At 41.5% G+C, this 19,971-nt stretch overlaps 1 pseudogene; it reads right to left on the bottom strand.

Moving 5' to 3' along the window:
• Positions 1-6,579: 6,579 nt before the first annotated feature.
• Positions 6,580-7,507, bottom strand: LOC150018970 (glyceraldehyde-3-phosphate dehydrogenase pseudogene; annotated as a pseudogene).
• Between the last annotated feature and the right edge of the window lie 12,464 nt (positions 7,508-19,971).

Here is a 19,971-nt window from a genome sequence, read left to right as displayed (position 1 = left end):
AAAAATATCAATAGCAACACACTCATAGTAGGGGACTTTAACATCTCATTGTCAAATATGGACAGATCTTCTAAGCAAAGAATCACCAAAGATATTGTGGCACTGATCAACACTCTAGATCAAATGGACTTACCAGTAATTGATATATGCAGAAGCTTTCACTCCAAAGAAGCAAAAATATACATTCCTTTCAAATGCATATGGAACATTTTAAAAGATAGACCACCTTGTAGGACACGAAACAAGCCTCAACAAATTCAAGAAAATTGAAATTATATCAAGCATCTTCTCAGGTCACAATGGCTTGAAACTAGAAACCAGCCTCAAGGAAAAACCTCAAAAATATTCAAATGCATGGAGACTGAATAACATGCTATTAAATAATGAATGGGTTAAAAATGACATCCAGGAAGATATCAAAAATTTTCCAAAAACAAATGAAAATGAACACAAAACAGCCCCAAACCTAGGGAACAGAGCCAAGGCAGTCCTGAGAGGGAAGTTAATAGCAATACAGGCCTACCTAAAAAGGACAGAAGAATCTCAAATAAAAAATCTAACCCTACATCTACAAGAACTAGAGAAACAACAACAAACAAAGCCCAGAGCGAGTACAAGGATGCAAATAATCAAGATCAGAGCAGAATTGATGAATGACATAGAGACTAAAAGAACAATTCAAAGGATCGATAAAGCCAGGAGCAGGGTCTTTGAAAAGATAAACAAAATTGACAAGCCTTTAACCAGACTCATCAAGAAAAGGAGAGAGAGAGAAAGAGAGAGAGAGAGAGAGAGAGAGAGAGAGAGAGAGAGAGAGAAGACCCAAATAGATAAAATCAGAAATGAAAAGGGAGAAATCACAACCGACACCACAGAAATACAAAAGATTGTAAGAAGTTACTGTGAATGAGTATATGACAAGAAATTTGACAACCTGGGTGAAATGAACAAATTTCTAAAAACATATAATCTCCCAAAATCGAAGAAGAAGCAGAAAACCTGAATAAACTGATAAAAACTACTGAAATTAAAGCAATGATCAAAAAAATTCCACATACGAATGCTCTGGACCAGAAGGCTTCACAGGAAAATTTTACAAAACATTTAGGAAAGCAAACTCCTATCCTTCTCAAACTATTCCAAAAAATCCAAAAATAGGAAAGACTCCCAAGCTCTTTTTATGAGGCCAGGATTATTCTAATTCCAAAACCAGATAAAGAGACCACAAAAAAAGAAAACTACAGGCCAATATTGCTGATGAACACAGATCTTAAAATCCTCAAAAAAATATTGGCAAATGAGATGCAGCAACACGTTAAAAACACCATGCAACAATCGAGTGCAATTCATCCCAGGGATGCAAGGATGGTATATTTGCAAATCAACAAATGTAATACATCACATAAAGAAAATGAAAGACAAAAACCACACGATTATATCAATAGATGCTGAAAAACCATTTGATAAAGTACAACACCCATTTATGATGAAAGCACTCAGCAAAATGGGGATAGAGTGAGCATACCTCAACATAATAAAGGCCATATACAAGAAACCTGAAGCCAACATCATACCCAATGTGCAAAAACTGAAAGCATTCCCCCTGAGGTCAGGAATAAGACAAGGATGTCCACTCTCTCCCCTCCTATTCAATATAGTTTTGGAAGTTCTACCACAAAGATCAGACAAGAAAAAAAAGAAAGGCATCCATATTGGAAAAGAGGAAGTAAAACTGTCATTATTTGCAGATAATGTGATAGTGTACAGAGAAAATCCTATAGACTCCACAGAAAAACTACTCGACCTAATAAGTGAATTTGGCAAAATAGCAGGGTACAAAGTCAATATTCAGAAATTGATAAAATTTTTGTACACCAAAAATGAAAAATCAGACATAGAAAGTAGAAAAAAACCCATTTACTATAGCAACAACAACAACAACAAAAAGAAAGTACTTAGGAATAAACTTAACCAAGGAGGTAAAAGACCTGTACTCAGAAAACTACATAACATTGAAGAAAGAAATTAAGGAAGATACAAATAAATGGAAGCATATACCATGTTCATGGACGGGAAGAACCAACATCATTAAAATGTCCATACTACCCAAAGCAATTTATAGATGCAATGAAATTCCTTTTAAAATATGAATGACATATTTCACAGACCTAGAACAAATACTGCAAAAATTTATATGGAACCAAAAAAGAGCCCGAATAGCCCCATCAATCCTGAGGAAGAAGAATACAGTAGGAGGAATCACAATACCAGACATCAAACTATACTACAAGGCCACAATAATCTGAAGAGTCTGGTACTGGCATAAGAACAGACATAAAGATCAATGGAACAGAATAGAGAACCCAGAAATAAACCCAGGTCTATATGGTCAACTAATATTTGACAAAGGGGAAAGGAACATAAAATGGAGTGAAAAGAGCCTCTTCAACAAACGGTGTTGGGAGAACTGGACAGGAACATGCAAAAAAATGAAACTAGATCACAAACTTACACAGTATATCAGAATAAACTCAAGATGGATCAAAGACTTAAATGTAAGCCATGTCCTAGAGGAAAACATAGGCAGGAAAATTTCAGATATCCCACGTAGCAACATTTTCACTGATGTATCTCCTAAGGCAAGGAAAATAAAGGAAAGAATCAACAAATGGGCTACATCAAACTGAAGAGTTTCTGCTCAGCAAAAGAAAACACCGGCAAGATGAAAAGGGAACCAACTGTATGGGAAACTATATTTGCCAATGATACCTCAGACAAGGGATTGATCTCCAAAATATATAAAGAACTTACACGACTCAACACCAAGAAGACAGACAACCCAATTAAAAATGGGCAAAGGACCTGAACAAACGCTTTTCCGAAGAGGACATACAGAGGGTCCACAGACATATGAAAGAATGCTCAACATCACTAGCCATCAGAGAGATGCAAATGAAAACCACAATGAGATACCACCTCACGCCAGTCAGAGTGGCCATCATCAACAAATCAACAAACAACGTGTGCTGGCGAGGATACGGAGAAAAGGGAACCCTGGTGCACTACTGGTGGGAATGCAGACTGGTACAACCACTATGGAAAACAGTTTGGAATTTCCTCAAAAAACTAAAAATGGAACTGCCTTTTGAACCAACAATTCAATTGCTACGATTATATCAGAAAAATCCTGAAACACCAATTCAGAAGAACGTATGCACCCCTATGTTCATAGCAGCACTATTTACAATAGCCAAGTGCTGGAAACAACTTAAGTGTCCATCTGTAGATGAGTGGATCAGAAAACTGTGGTACATTTACACAATGGAGTGCTATGTAGCAGAAATAAAGAAGGAACTTCCACCATTTGCAACAACATGGATGGAGCTAGAGAGAATTATGCTTAGCAAAATAAGCCAGGCAAGGAAAGAAAAATAGTTTATGCTATCAGCTATTACAGGAGACTAATAACACAAACAAATGAGCAAAATTGAACCAGAGAATACAACAAGGATGCCAGCCTGTTAAACCAAGCATGCCATTGTCCGGGGACAGCCAACTGACCTGGAGTCTGCAAGATCCTTCACCATGTGGAAAGGCCACCCTCCCCTCTACACCCCACTCTTATTAGGTATTTCTGGACCCAAGGGTAGGTAGGATGATGACCATGTCTAGCTTGAAGCAGCTAGAGGAGCTTGAGACCTTTGCCCATTGTTCTTTATAAGATTATAAAGGGTCTTAAGTCTGAGAGGGGGGGGGATTGTTTTCTTTTTTATTGTTAAAAATTAATTAATTAATCAATCAATTAATTTTTTTAAAAAGAATAATATAGGGAAGGGTGAAGCCAGAGAACTTGTATGTACGACCCATGGGCATGGACTCTGGGGGGCAGGGAATGCTGGGGAAGGGGTGGTGCTGGGCAGAGGAGAGCAAAGGGGAAAAAATGGAAACTATTGTGACAATATAATCAATAAAATATACTTTTTATAAAAACCACATCAAATAAAAAATACGTCTGTATTACCCAAAGCAATTTATAGATTCAATGCAATTCCTATTAAAATACCAATGACATATCTCACAGACCTAGAACAAATACTTCAAAAATTTATATGAAACCAAAAACGACCCTGAATAGTCTCAGCAATCTTGAGAAAGAAGAACAAAGTAGGAAGATTCACAATACCTGATATCAAACTATATTACAAAGCCACGGTAATCAAAATAGTCTGGTACTGGCATAAGAACAGACATATAGATCAATGGAACAGAATAGAGTCCAGAAATAGTCCCAGGTCTCTATGGTCAATTAATATTTGACAATGGGGGAAGGAACATAAAATGGAGTGAAAAGAGCCTCTCAACAAATGGTGCTGAGAGAACTGAACAGGGGCGTGCAAAAAAATGAAACTAGAACACCAACTTACACCATACACCAGAATAAACTCAAGATGGATAAAAGTCTTAAATGTAAGCTGTGAAACCATGAAATTCATAGAGAAAAACATAGGCAGTAAAATATCAGATATCCCATGCAGCAATATTTTTGCCAATGTATCTATCAGGGCAAGAGAAATAAAGAAAAAAATAAACCAATGGAACCACATCAAACTAAAAAGTTTCTGCTCAGCAAAAGAAAATATCAGCAAGATGAAAAAGGAACCAACCATGTGGAAAAAATATTTCCCAATAATACCTCAGACAAAGGATTGAGCCCCCAAATATATAAAGAACTTATACGACTCAACACCAAGAAAACAGACAATCCAATTAAAAATGGGCATAGGACTTGAACAAACACTTCTCTAAGGAGGATATACGGAGAGCCCATAGACATATGAAAGAATGCTCAACATCACTAGCCATCAGAGAGATGCAAATTAAAACCACAATGAGATATCACCTCACACTGGTCAGATTGGCCATCATTAACAAATCAATAAACAAGTGTTGGCGAGGATATGGAGAAAAGGGAACCTTAGTGTACTCTTGGTGGGAATGCAGACTGGTACAGTCACTATGGAAAACAGTTTGGAATTTCCTCACAAAACTAAAAGTAGAACTGCCTTTTTATTCAGCGAGTCCACTGCTAGGATTAAACCCAAAGAATCTTGAAACAGCAGTTCAAAGGAATCTATGCACCCTTATGTTCATAGCAGCACTATTTACAATAGCCAAGTGCTGGAAACAGCCTAAGTGCCCATCAGTGGATGAGTGGATCAGAAAACTGTGGTACATTTACACGATGGAATACTATGGAGTAGAAAAAAGAAGCAACTCCTACTTTTTGTGACAACATGGATGGAACTGGAGAGTATTATGCCTGGTGAAATAAGCCAGGCAATGAAAGAAAAATATCATATGATCTTACCTAATACAGGAACTTAATGAACAAAACAAACAACCAAAATAAAACCAGAGGCATGGAAACAAGGACCAGACTGACAGTGACCAGAGGAGAGGGAGGAGGGGGAAAAGGGAGAAAAGAAGGTGAAGGGTCTAGTCAAAGAAGTAATATAAATTACCCATGAACATGGGGAATAGGGTGGGGTTTGACTGTGGGAGAGGGGGAGGAGGGTGGGGCAGGGGAGGGCAATGGGGGAAAGATGGGACAACTATAAAAGAACAACAACAAAAAAACGGGGAAAATAAATAAATAAATAAAACTGTCACACATAAATAAATAAATAAATTCTTTTAGGCAGTTGGGGGGGTGGGGAATCAAAGGTTCTTTCTGAATCATTTGTTTCTTAAAAATAAGCAGCTTAAAATAATCAATAACCCAAGAGAGGCATAGTTAGGGGTGACAAACTCTGCTCCTCCTCATAAGTATTATTTACTGCTAAGCCAAGTAGTGTACTATAATTTTGTATCATTTCGCATACATTGTTTTTCCTGGAGTTTACAATTGCTTGATTCTTTTAAAAGTATATTTGTTGTTTTATGTATTTTTGTTTTATGTTGTTTTCTCTCCCTCCACAAATGTTCCAACTGATCTATCACCTAGCAATAATTTTCAAAATATTTACACTGATCAGCTCTTTATTTCCCACAGTTCTCTATCCTGCCATTCCAATCTGGACTTTTCCCCTTCAGGTCAGGTGCAAAGCTATTACCACAGAACTTTGCTCTGCTTCCTATATTGGATACCCAAAGGCCCCACAGGAGGTGTCAGGCCTCAGATTTGAACCCAACTTTAAAACCTCACATCAAAACCCCACACCTTAGCTTCCATGTTATATGGCTTCTATAAGTCAAGCATTCTAAAGAAAAGCTATGAAATCTGAGCAGGAGGAAGTTGCTACATGGTAGTTACTATTGATGGTTGTGTTGCTTCTCTCTCTCTCTCTCTCTCTCTCTCTCTCTCTCTCTCTCTCTCTCTCTCTGGCTGGACACAGTGAATTTTATTGATGGTAAATGATGAGGTAGAGCTCTCTAAAACCCTCCTCTTCTTCAGGGTGTTGGGGATAGAAACTGTGGAAGTCAGGATATTCTGTGTGTCGGGGGATTGATTTGGGGCTAGGACTCCCCAGAAGCTGAGCACCTCTCTTCCTCTCACTGGCGCTGGTGGTCCAGGGGCTCTTACCCTTGGAGGCCATGTGGACCAACCCTGTTGCTGTAGCCAAATTCATTGTCATGCCAGGCAATGAGCTTGACAGAGTGGTCATTAAGGGCAATACTAGACCCAGCACAAAAAGTGGAAGCAGTGGGTGTCACTATTAAAGTTACAGGAGACAACGTGGTCCTCAATATAGCTCAGGATGCCCTTGAGGGGGCCCTCTGATGCTTGCTTCACTACCTTATGATGTCATCATACTTAGTTGCTTTCTACCGGTCGCAGGTCAGATCCACAACTGACACACTGGGGGTGGGAACACCAAAGGCCATGCCAGTGAGCTTCCCATTCATCTCAGGGATGGTCTTGCCTGCAGCCTTGGCAGTGCCAGTACAAAAAGGGATGATGTTCTGGGCAGCCCCTCAGCCATCACACTGCAGCTTCCTAGAGTGGCCATCCATGGTCTCCTGGGGGCAGTGATGGCATGGACCGTGGTCATGAGTCCCTCCATGATGCCAGGGGCACCAAGCAGTTGGTGGTGCAGAAGGCATTGCTGACTATCTTGAGGGAGTTGTCATACTTGCCATGGGAGCATCTGCAGAAAGGGCAGAGATGATGATACTCTTGCTTCCACCCTTCAAGTGAGCCCAGCTTCTACAAGGCAGTGAAGACACCAGTGGACTCCACCACATATTAACCCCCTTTGGTGTTGGCAGGATCTCACTCCTGGAAGATGGAGATGAACTTTCCATGGATGACAAGCTTCCTGTTCTCAGCACTGACCGTGCCTTTGAACTTGCCATGAGTAGAATCATACTGGAACACGTAGAACATGTAGTTGAGGTCAGTGAAGGGGTCATTAATGGCAACAACATCCACTTTGCCAAACTTAAAAGCAGCCCTGGTGACCAAGTGCCCAATATGGCCAAATCCGTTCACCCTGACCTTCACCATCGTGTCTCAGGGTTGTGACTGGCCCTGCGCAGGAAGAGGCAGCTATCTGTGGAACAGGAGGAACAGAGAGCCTGGTTGCATTGCTTTTGAACTCTACACTTGCACACACTTTCAAAACAAGATGATACTTCTCAAAGTGTTGGGATTTGCTCTTCATATCTAGAATAAACAGCATGCAAACAGCAAATTACTTTTAACCTCACAGACATTTCCACGTGAGTTTGTTGCCACTTCAGGAATCCTTCTTTACTACTGTAAAGCTTTGTTCAAAAGCAACATCTGGTGGCTATGGGGTTTTTTTTCCTCCCTGATTCATTTATTTTCTCTACATTCCCTCCTAAGTTTGGGAGGAAAACAGCCTAACGAAACTGAGGGGCAATGTAGGTTCTCTCTGAACCACGTATCCCTGTACACACCTCCCCTCACTCCCTGTACTCTCACATACACACACAGACTCCCTGAGCACTCAGTCCCAGCCATGTGAAAAGGAGAGAAGTTCTGATCAGTGTCTGAAGATCAGGTCTTACTATCAACCTGTTGGGCTGGAATCATGAGGTTGAATGACAGAAGAAGAAGGGAAGAAGAAAGGGGGTTATGGGGAAATTTAAAGCTGCTCCAAATATTCCTTAGTGCCATTTTGCATCTTCCCTTTAATACTCTGAATTCCCCCACAAAGATAGACACATACCACAGAGGAGCCAAAATTATGACCAAATTTTCCCATCCACCCAGATGAAACCACGGAGTCCCCAATGGACATGAACCCTTTCAGAAGCAAAGCCCCGCACATGCAATTCCACTGAAGTCATTCTGCATCATAGCTCTCTCTCTTCTTTCTCCCTTTCTCCTTTTCCCTTTTTCATTTGCCTTCATTTTTCCCCACTCTCTCTCCCTTGTTTTTCTCTGCTGCTCCTTCCTTTAAAAAAAATAGCCACCCCCTTGTTTATCTGTTTGTGCTCCATGTGTGGGGCTCAGGGACCTCCCCGAATTGTTTATTACGGCTTTTCTGTTTAGCTCAACTGCAGTATAGCAGAGGTAATATAATCATGTCTCAGCTCCATATGGTCTCAGAGGCTGACAAGCAGAACAACCTCTGCTTTGTTTGTGTTTTACTTATGATATTATACAAGCCACGTGGGGCTGCTGTGCCTGGTTCCTTCCTCGGGACAGATCAGAGAAGGAGCCGGGCTCCATGTTGTCTCTCCCACTCCTGTCCACCAACACACACATACACACACACACACTCCACAACAACTCAGGGCATAATGGAAGGTAATGATCAAGCCCAGGGAACACTGGAGGGCACACAAGGAAGGGGGTTTGGTAGGGAAGGTGGAGGTGAGGAGAAGGAAGTGAAGTAATGCCGGGGTGGGCAAAAATAGGTCTACAGTTGTAACATTCTTTTAAGTTAATAAAGCTCTTGTAATAATCATAACCTGCATGTCTTTTTCCATACGAACAATTGAAACTTACTTTTGCCCACACTTGTATTTATTGAGGTGTTCACATATATAGACACTCACATCACCATCATGCATCTCTTTGGAATATATATTGTTGCCCCATTTTCTCTCAGAGAAAATTGAAATCAGTCATCTACTTGGGCTTTTCCCTGTTAAGTGGTAGACCTGGAATTGAATTCTTACCTGTTTATCTTCAAAGTCATTCAGAGTTCACTACAATGTTTCTGTCTACAGTGGGTGGGTAGCTGGGTGAGTTCTTAACAGCTCTTCTGATACTATGGCCAGTGATACAAGATAGATTACCACCCTCTTAAATTTGAAACAGAACATGGTTATGTAAGGTCACAGGGGCTTAGCATCACCTTTAGACACATTCCTAGCAGGCATGGGCCCCCAGCTGTTGGAGGAAATGTGGTACAGAATCTCAAAAGCATTTTGAAAATGGTGAGATTTCAGTACACCCTACTTACAAAGTGGTATTGTCAATACGTAGTCCCTCGCTATATTGCAGTTCACTTATTGCGGCCTCACTGGATTGTGGGATTTTTAAAAATGTTATATTTGATTATTTATAGCAGATTTTTTTGTTGTATCACCGGATTTTGCAGTACTGTATACGTATGTTCTTAAAGTTACGTAGGTTTAAGTGTGTAGAATAAATGTAAGCTTCTTACTTCGCGGGGCTCTGGAACGTAATACCCATGATAAGTGAGGGAACACTGTACTGCAGCTAAAATAGTGAGGTTTTACCTAAAAATACAGAGGTGATGACTTGGTAGAGAGAAGTTAGGAATATATTAGAGATAGAACAATGGAAGACCCAAGCCACAAGTAATTATTGAGTATCTTCAAGATGCTGGGTGCTAAAAATAATGTTGTAGACAGATCCACTGATCAGATAGGTTAGATTTTCTGGACAATTCCAATTCTAAATACTCTCTTTAACAAAAAAGAATCAATGACAGGTACTAGAAGTTTTATAATTTTGGCATTTAAATCATAAGAAATAATAACAATAGCTAATATTTGTTTCATGCTCTCTATGAACAAATTCTAAGTGTGATTCATTCACTATTTTATCTAACCCTTGCAACTACCCATGATGTAGGTGCTATTATTAAATACCTGGCACACAGAGGTGATCAATAAATATTTGTTGAATGTACCACCACCCTGTTTTCTACACTAGAAATCTAACCCACTGAGATATTTTATAACATGTCCCATATCGCACAGGTGGTGAGGATTGAGTGGGAATGTGAACCCAGGCAATCCAACTCTGCCACCTGCCTGCTAGACCACTGCCCAGCACAGCCTGCATTTTTAACCACCTCATTCTACTGCCTCTCCACAAGGCTCTTAGACTGATTTTTCCCCCTAAAAGCAACACCAAATCCTTCATCAGATCATGTGATTCAATTTCTAAGTTGAAGCACTAATGTGGTGAGACCTAGTTTCCAAGAAGAAGAAAGTAGTTTCACTGAAGAACACTTAGAACAGCCTAGGCTATGGGCACTACCACCTAAGGAGACCCAAGAGTGCTGGATCCCATTTAGTCTGAGTCTGAAGAAGGAATTGGTAAGGAACCTCTCTGTTATTAGAAGATGTCAGTTCAGCTCAGAAAAATGTTACAGTCCTAGCCATGAGTAATGACTATCTCCTCCTTTCAATTTCCTCTTCAGGCCTCAGGCCTGAATCACAAAGTGCGATCCTAGACTCAGATTGGTATCTGGAACCCTACTCAATTTTAGTGTAGCGGCTGTAGCTACTAGAGTGGCGATAGAAGTATTCATAGCGCATGTCGTATATGCTAATGACTTTATATATATTTACTCATTAATTCTTCTTATCTCCTTTATGAGGGTAATTTTATGAACCCCATTTTGCAAATGAGACAACTGATATATTAGAGATTAAAGCCAATATTTTCACAAATAGCCAGCATCTAAATAGGAATAAATATATGTTATGGAAAGACTTGAAGAAGAAAAGGCATTTGTAAAAATCATGCCTGGGAGTTCAATCATAGGAGAAACTAAGGAGCGAGGATTCCATTCCTTCCCTTGGAAATAGTTTAGGGTTATGGAGTGATATGTGTATATAAGCATCTGTATTTTCTAGTACAAGCTAATTGAACCACCTGATTCTCCTTCACCATATGTCTTCTAGTCGACGGATACACCCTGGAGGTTGTCAACGACTTCACTTACCTCGGGTCCACCATCTCGAGCTCTCTGTCAGTCGACTTGGAGGTCAATCGGAGAATCGCCAGGGCAGCCACAGTTATGGCCAGACTGAACCGGCGAGCGTGGAACAATTCCAGCCTCACTGAGAAAACCAGACTGCGCATCTACCAAGCCTGCGTACTCAGCACTCTCCTCTATGGCAGCGAGACGTGGACCACCTACGCAAGGCACGAAAGGAAACTCAACAGCTTCCACATGAGGTGCCTGCGACGCGTCCTGCATGTCGCCTGGCAGGATAAGGTCCCCAACACCGAGGTGCTGAAGCGAGCCAATATGAGCAGTTTGCATGCAGTTCTTAGCGAGAGACGCCTCAGGTGGCTCGGCCATGTCAAAAGAATGGATGCAGGCCGTATCCCCAAAGACCTCCTCTACGGCGAGCTAGCAGAAGGCAAGAGGATGACAGGGCGCCCAAAACTGCGGTTCAAAGACATCTGCAAAAAGGACATGACACAATGCTCCATCAATCTCAACACATGGGAAGTTCAAGCAGACGACCGCCTAGCCTGGAGGCTCGCGGTCAGGCAAGGTACGTCACGGGCAGAGGCTGCGCGCAACGAGGAGGCGGTCCAGAAAAGATCGAGGCGGAAGCAGCGTCAACAGCAGCAACAACGGCCATCTGCCTTCACCTGTACCAAGTGCGGTAGGGATTGTCACTCCCGAATCGGACTGCACAGCCATTCTCGGCGGTGCAGATAGACTCTCAGGAAGCTACGCCATCGTCTCTCGAGACGGACGGCTGCCGATGACGACGATATGTCTTCTAGACTCATGATCATCGCTCCCATCCCCAGCAACCAGTCACTATAGCAGCCTGGAGCTCAGAATAGTCCCTAATTTCACCAGAGCCAAGAAGTGATGGCTTTACACTCAATGCACCCATAATAGGGTACCTCTAAAATAAGAGGGTGCCTAGCACTTATTTATTCTAAAAATATCTATTGAATACCTACTATGTAACGGGCACATTTCTAGATGTCAGACAGCCCAGGGAACATGGCAAAGAAAAGGAAAAAAAAAAAAAACCACCCTGCCATCATGGAGATTATTTTCTACCAAAGAGACATAATGTTCATCATCATCAGTCCACTCACCTTCCTCAAAGAAAAGTCAATCCATCCAGGAGCCCACAGGTAATGACAGAGCTTCACAGTAATAAGCTCTTCAAATGGAGCCTATTGTCACATCTTCCCAGCATCTGTCCTTTAGTTTCCACCATGAAGGACAAACAAGGCAAGTGTCCAAGTCCCCTTAAGGCAAACCGCACCCCACCAGAGCCCTGACTTGGTCCCTCTCCAGACCCTGTGCTCTAAGTCCTTACTTCTTCACTGGTTTGCATCATAAATATGTAATGCTAGTCTAAGAAAACCACCCAGCCCAACCTGCTCTGCCTTGCATCCCTAACAACCTTATCAAAGGGTCTTTTCTGAGCACGGAGAACAGAGAGCCCTCCAGGTTTTGATTCATAGCAGGTGAAGGCTGGATGTACTGAAAGCTGATAGAAATCAGTGAGGTCAAAGAAATACAGCTGAGAGTGCACAATATTGGGAGAGAAGCATTGCTGTGTGTGTGTGTGTGTGTGTGTGTCTGTGTGTGTGTGTGTGTGTGTGTGATACCCTACACTTTCTAACTTCTGCTTCTAAAGGGAAGTCTTTGTTTTACACAAAGACTATTGCATTGGTGTATTTTATTTGTATAAACTTTGGGTTTTGCTGACCCACAATTTCCATTCCCTTTGTCCTATAGCAGACTAGATTTTGAGAGGAGGGGGATAGAAGGAAGGGGGCTTTAGACTCTGGATTTTCATGTCTGGAGGAAACACACACGCACACTCGCAAACACTCCCTTTCATTTTGTTTCAGAAGAGGAAACTCTGCTTTCTACCTTTTCATGTTGATAAGAGTACTGCTTGTCAAGAATACAATACTAACTAACTCAAGGGCAAGTGACTTACACTTTATTCAAAGTCTGCATCTGCACACCCTGACACACATTCACAAATACTCACACACACTCTCCCTTTATGAAGGTTCTGCCTCAGCGGAGGTGGATTTAATGGCGGGCACACCAAGCGTGCGCCCTGGGCCCTGACTTCTGAAGGGCCCCGCAAAACCCCAACCTTACACTTTTTTCTAATGACACCAAGTGTGGTTTCATTACTACGCTGCATAAAATATGGTTAACATGTGTTTTTATTTTCCCTCTTTCTTTTTTTTAAGGTGCTCAATATTTTTTTTCTGCGCCTGGGGCCTCAACTGACCTTAATCTGCCTCTGTCTGCCTGGACTGGAATTTCTCTGAGAGCACGAGCTTTGTCCTGCTCTGTGCACCCTGAATACTTAGCACAGAGTTCAGCATGTGGCTAGGGATCGATAAATGTTTGTTGAATGAATGAATGCTCAGCTAATACTTAGTGGTGCTGCTCCGAGTCTCCTGAGCTTCTGCTATGCATGGAGAAAGGAATCTGTAGTTGAGTTTAGCCCTCATGGAAAAACAGAAAGCCACCTTGTGACCACTGCAAAGAGGAGAGACCAGGATGGACTTAGAGCCTCAGAAAATACTGGTGAGACAGCAAAGACTGAAGTGGAAAGTGACTTTCTTCAAATTCTCATGCAGCACCTTTTATCCCTGAGCATTGTGTAGGTGGAGGTGATGCTGATTTGGAATCTCATCTAAACTGGTCAGAGAATTTTATCCATTGGATTCCACCTTATCAGAGGAAGCTACCCCTCCTGCTCTCCAAAATGTTGCGGACTGCTCTCCATCTCTCTTTCTGCCCAGGAAAGTTTGCTGTCTATTTTGAGCCCCTTCTTGGGAAGATAAGAAAGACAAAGTAATCCCTGGTCACATAGCTAAACTAGGAAACCTCTCACTTTAACTATCTTATCCGGTAGACTAACAACAGTAAATACCAAAAATATATTTCTTCTTGGATTGAAAGCCATTCCTGTTGGATTAAAAGGGATCCTAAAGACACATGTTGCCACCTATATAAAGGTAGTGGAGACTTCTTCATCACAGTACAATGTTTACTTCCCCACTTTTAAATTTATAAGAGACTAAATGAAGAAGTTCATAGAGTTAGTAAGAATATTAGCTAGATAAGCAACCAATTCTGCCATCATTTTCATGTGGGCCATTGCAAAGTCCTTTTAATGCATCTCTTCCTATGCCTATCTTTCAAACGACTGCCCCAGCAACTATCCAGAAAAATAAATCTGACAGATAATAACAAGTGTTGGCAAGGATGTGGAGAAATTGGAATCCTATACATTACTGGTGGAAATGTAAGACAGCGCAGCTTCTTTGGAAAAGGTTTGAAAGGTTAAACATAGAGTTACCATATGACCCACCTATTTTATTCCTGGGTATATACCCAAGAAAAGTGAAAATGTATGTTCACACTAAAACTTGTACATGAATGTTCAAGGCAGCATTATTCATAATAGTGAAAATGTAGAAACAACCCAAATGCCTATTAACTGACGAATGAATAAATAAAATGTAGTGTATCCATACAACAGAATATTATTCAGCAACATGGAGGGATCTTGAAATGAAAGAAGCCAGTCACAAAATTCTGCATATTATATGAGCCCATTTATATGAAATATCCAGAATAGGCAAAGCTATAAACACAAAAAGTAGATTAGTGGTTGCCTAAGACCAGGAGCACATTGGCAGAATGTGAGGGACCAGGGTAGATGTTAGTGCTAAAGGTATAAGGTTTCTCTTAGGGGTGATGAAAATGTTCTGCAATGATTGTGGGATGGTTGAGTAACTTGGTGAGTATATTTAAAAACCATTGCATTGTACACTCTTAATAGGCGAATTGCATGGTATGTGAATTATATCTCAATAGAACTGCTACAAAAAAAAAAATAGAGGAAAAATATTTTAAGGTGCTTATATCCCAAACAAAGACTTCTGCTAGTTTTCCATGACCCCAAAATAAAGTCCAAGCTCTTTGGTCCACCACAAAATACTCCTTTGACAATTTAGCTCTATCATACTTTTCAGCTTCATCTTCCACTCCCTTTGACAAGGAGCTAAGCCCTGAGCCTTGAAGCTGTTCTTGTCCTGGAACATCATCCTGTTGCTGCCACCAGAACCCTGGCCTTTGCTTTGTGTTATTGTCACCTGGAATGCCTGTTCTCTGACTTGTACCTGACCAATATTGGTTTATCCTTCACAATCCAAGAGGAGTAACACCTCTTCTTGTGAAGCCTTTCTCAGCTTTCCCAGAGATAGTTTCTTTCACTTCTGGGCTGTCACAGCATTCTATGTATAGTTTATCCTGGTACGTATCACATTTTATTTTAATTACCTGTTTACATAGCACCTTCCCCACTAGCCTGGACCAAGGACCCTTCAAGGATGAAATCTTTGCCTTATTTATCCTCATACACTTTTCTCCACCCCACTCCCACCAGGTGTCACTAAACAAGTGCATATTGAGTGAGAGTCTAACCCATAAAGTAGCTAACAAAGGTGAGAGAAAACATTTCATGTTCCCAAACATTAGAAGGAGGGGATAGGGGAAAACAAGTGAAGAAGGCAGACTCTGGCACCAGAAGAACTAGGTTTGAATCTCATCCACTCCATTCTGACTAGACAGGTTTGGTTAACACTTTAGTTTTCTCCCTCACAAAAGATAATATATAGCTGTGATAATCACATTAAAAGCAATAGCTGAGTGGTCACCTTGCACTGTTCACTAGTGTTAAATGATTTCACTTACATTATCCTAATGACCGCACAGCCTTCCAAAAGAGGTATTATTTCACAGGTGAGGGAGCTCAAGGCATCAGGTCTGTCTCTCTAACCCTCCCTCCAAGCCAGAGTTGTCAATCACCTCAACAATTTGCATGTGTAAACTGATAGTTGCTACTGATAATTTAAATTTCTTTCAACTTTCAATGGACAGTGGAGGGAAATAGCAATAGAAACCACTCTAAGCACATCTTTCTGACTTGAACTGTATTCAAAGTGCTGGACCTTTCAAAATCTATTTACTAACCTGGGGTTTCCAGACTATACCATGAGACAAATGTACACATGTTAACTTCTATCCACTTCTCTTTGCCCAGCCAAGTCTCTCATTTTTAGAACCCAGTGCAAATCCAGTCTCCTTTAAGACATCTTCTTAAACAAACTTTTTCCATATTCTTTGAAGCCTTACATTCTGAACCATTTATTTTAACCACACACCTCTAAATTTTGTCTCCAGTCACAGACAAAAATGTCCATTTATACCCCTGTTTCCATCTCCTTACTGCCCACTAATTTGGTGATATCTTGCATTACATCTTCTATCCTCACCACTCCATTAGAGTTCCATTCTCTGATGTTACCTGCAGCCCTCCCTCAAAGCCAGGTCAAATACATCATTTGGACTGCCATTCCCTAATCTCCTGAAGCATTTGGCCTTTGACAGCTCTGACTTTGTCCTCCTGGACACTCATTTCCCTCCTGTGGCCTCCTAAACAAGTATACCTTTCCCTCACCCCACTTTCTCACTCCTTTCACTACCTGGGCCTGCCTGAGGCTCAGGTGTGGCCCTAGGCTCTCCAGCCTTCACACTCTACCTTGAGGTGTCACGTCTCTTGTATCTGAAGCTCCAGATTTCACTTATTTTCTTAGCTCCAGCTGAGTATCTCCAACTACCTTCTGGATATTCTACTTGAACAGCTCACTGTCAGTTAGCATTCAATCTATCTGCGAGTGCTACTTTTGTATAACATGAGGTGTAAATATCATCAGAAACTATAAAACACCCCTCCCATTTTCCTACACCCCAACATAACTTAGTCTCTATCAGCATGTCACATGTATTTGTTTATCCCACGAAATAAGTCAGCTGAAGATGGGAGCATTAACTTTTTCAAGGAGAACCGATTGAAGTTTCTCTCTCTCTTTCTCTTCCTCTCCTTCTCCTTCTCCTTCTCTCTCTCTCTCTCTCACTGCCTCCCTTTCCCTTCTTTTCTCTCTAAAACTGATAAACATATGCTCAAGTGAGGATTTAAGTAAATAAACAACCTCTCAGACCTTCCAAATTCATCCTCCTGAGATGCAGGTTCCAGGAACTCACTCCCTGTTTAAAGTTGTCCTTACTTAAAACACCTTTCACAAATTATGGACAATTAGAGTCAGGAAAAACCATGTGGGGTTCTTTGTGTCAAAATTCCTGCTTGTTGTTCTCTCCTCTACAACCCCCTTCCTCTTGAATTCATCCAGGAATGAGGAGCTCATTCCATCCTAAGCAATCCATTCCATTGTTGTCCTAAATGTTAGAAAATCTTCCTCAGGTTGACCTGACTATCTTTGCTCTCATTTCCACACATTGGTTCAAATTATCTATTTTTACTTCCTACTAAATCCTCCATCACTTTACTTTAGTTTCTTAATCCAGAGACTTTCTGTCCTTAAATTCAACTCCTCCCCACCTCACTGCCTCCAATAAGCTCCAGTCCTCTCTGTCCCCATCTACTGGGCAAAGAAAGAAAAAGAATGGGAGGCTAATTGTGAAAAGGCCTTGGTCTCTGTAATACCCAGAAGGAAAGTGCTGCCTTCTCCTCCTCCCCCACCAGCCACAGCTTTGTGTATTCCTATGCCAGTCATATACTATTACAGAAACACTCACATACACAAAGTACATTAAGAATAAAGTTAGAAAATAGACACACAGATTAACACTAAAATAATGAAAAGTTTGAGCTGGAGTTTACTTCACTGTTTTTACAGTTGGATCTGCAATATTCTAGAGCAGTGGATCTAGGGGAATGGGAAGCTGCAATTAACTCTGCCCCAAAGGGGCATTTTGCAATTTCTGGAGAGTTTTTAGTTATCACAATTGTGGGGAGTGCTGTTGGCACCTAGTGGTCAGGGATATTGCTAAACATCCTATACAACAATCTCATCTCCAGAACAAAGAATTATCAGGCCTAAAGTAGAGTAAGTTGAGAAACACTGCTGTAAACACTACACCTCTACTTTTGTTTTCTCCTCTCAGCTTGCCTAGTTTTGAAATTCTGTGTTGGTGCGGCTGGACAGAGTGCTGGGAAACTGCCTAGGGCATGCCCACTCTCAGCAGACCTGGAGATTTGTGGTGGGACCTCCCATCCACACCCTGACCCCTTGTGCTCCAGGCAAGCCCATTAATATAATTAGGTCAGAAAAGTAGTTGAGCCAGCTGCTGTGTCTGGCTGAGTTTCCCCTGGGTGTGGGGGCAAAGTAAGAAAAAGGAAAACAGAAGCAGGGAAGATAAACTTCAGGTAGAGAGCTTGGTGCCCCAGGGGTGGTGAAGAAGTCTGGACAAGCAAAGTAGACAAGGTTGCATTTTGTGGCCAATCTGAAGACTTCTTACCTCCCATCTAATGATTAAAAACATTTCTCCTTACAGTTCAGTAAGAACCGCACAGTTTTCAGAGTGTTCTGTACTTGTTATCTCATTTAATCCTCACAAACACGCAGTGACATAAGGAGGCAATTGTGACTGGTCCGTTTACTGAAGTGGAAACCAAGTACCAGGGCGACTCCAGATCTCAGAATGAGCTCAAAACTTAGTAGTGTCTTGAGAAATATTTTGAAGACAGAGAAAGGGAGGAACAGAAGGTGACAGACAGAAGAGAAAAAGAAAAGAAATGAGAGAGCGAGTGTGGAGTCAGGACAAATAGTTTCCCAACATAACAGATGCTCCATGAATGCTTGTGTGTCCTCTCATTACTTGTCTTTATGAAAAAGTTTGTTAGGAAAATGAGAATATTACCTTAACACAGTGCAATGGAAAGAACTTAGAAACTAGGATCCCAACCTCCTGGTTATACCCCCACTTCTACCCTACCTGACTGGGCAGCCTCACCTTGTTTGAGGGAACCTAGTGGAGGTAGGGGCCTATCCCTTAAGGGGATCCTTCTGATTCTGGAACCTCTGATTGCCTTCTTTTTCAACTTCCCAGGCTGCTAAGCCCCAAGACCATGGTCACAAGTTATGGTCATAGCCTATAGCAGCTGGCCAAGGACTAAAGGGTTATAGCTTACACAGGTATTTGTGACCAACACTTGTAACAGCCCAAAGCAATGTCATGGGCACTGACTTTCCATCTGCACCACATTTTCAGAGGAAGATAGAGCAGGGATTACAAGTTTCTCCTTTCTGGGAAGAGATGGGACATAACAGAAAGGATATTGGAGAAGGACTCAAGAGGTGTGCTCTCTCTTCCAGGCTGGCCATTCCCTCTCATTAAGCTCTCCCTCACTTAGAACACTCCAAAGGTGACTGCTTACAATTAGAATAACCTGGTAGCTTCACCTGGCTCCACAAGTGGCCCACACGACCTGGATGCTGCCTATCTTTCTAACTATATCCTCTATCACTCTCTGCTTTGTCACTCACTTTAGCAACACTGGGTCCCTCTTTTTCCTTAAACGCATCAAGTTTACTCCCTCTGTAGAACCTTCTCCCTTGCTGTCCTCTGTCTGAAGAGCTCTGTCCACAAATAGTCACGTGGTGGCTCTTTCCCATCATTTGGTCTCCAACCAAATGTCACTTTCCCAGAGCCTTTCCTAACCACTCTGGCTAAAGTAATCTTGAAGTTCTCATCTCCCCACCACTTACTTTCTAGACTCTGATTTTATATTATCTCTTTTAGATTAGGGAGGGAACACTGGGGAACACTGCTGATGTTTCTTTCAATGTGGAAGATCTTTCTATTACACAGAATAACACTACTGGTCTCTCCCCAGGCTTGACTCATTTTC

This window comes from Furipterus horrens, unplaced genomic scaffold, assembly GCF_987537825.1.
Source record: "Furipterus horrens unplaced genomic scaffold, mFurHor1.1.pri manual_scaffold_2, whole genome shotgun sequence".
Classification (NCBI taxonomy): Eukaryota; Metazoa; Chordata; class Mammalia; order Chiroptera; family Furipteridae; genus Furipterus; species Furipterus horrens.
The sequence above is the reverse complement of the archived record's forward strand: the minus strand, read 5'-3'. Positions and strand labels throughout refer to the sequence as shown.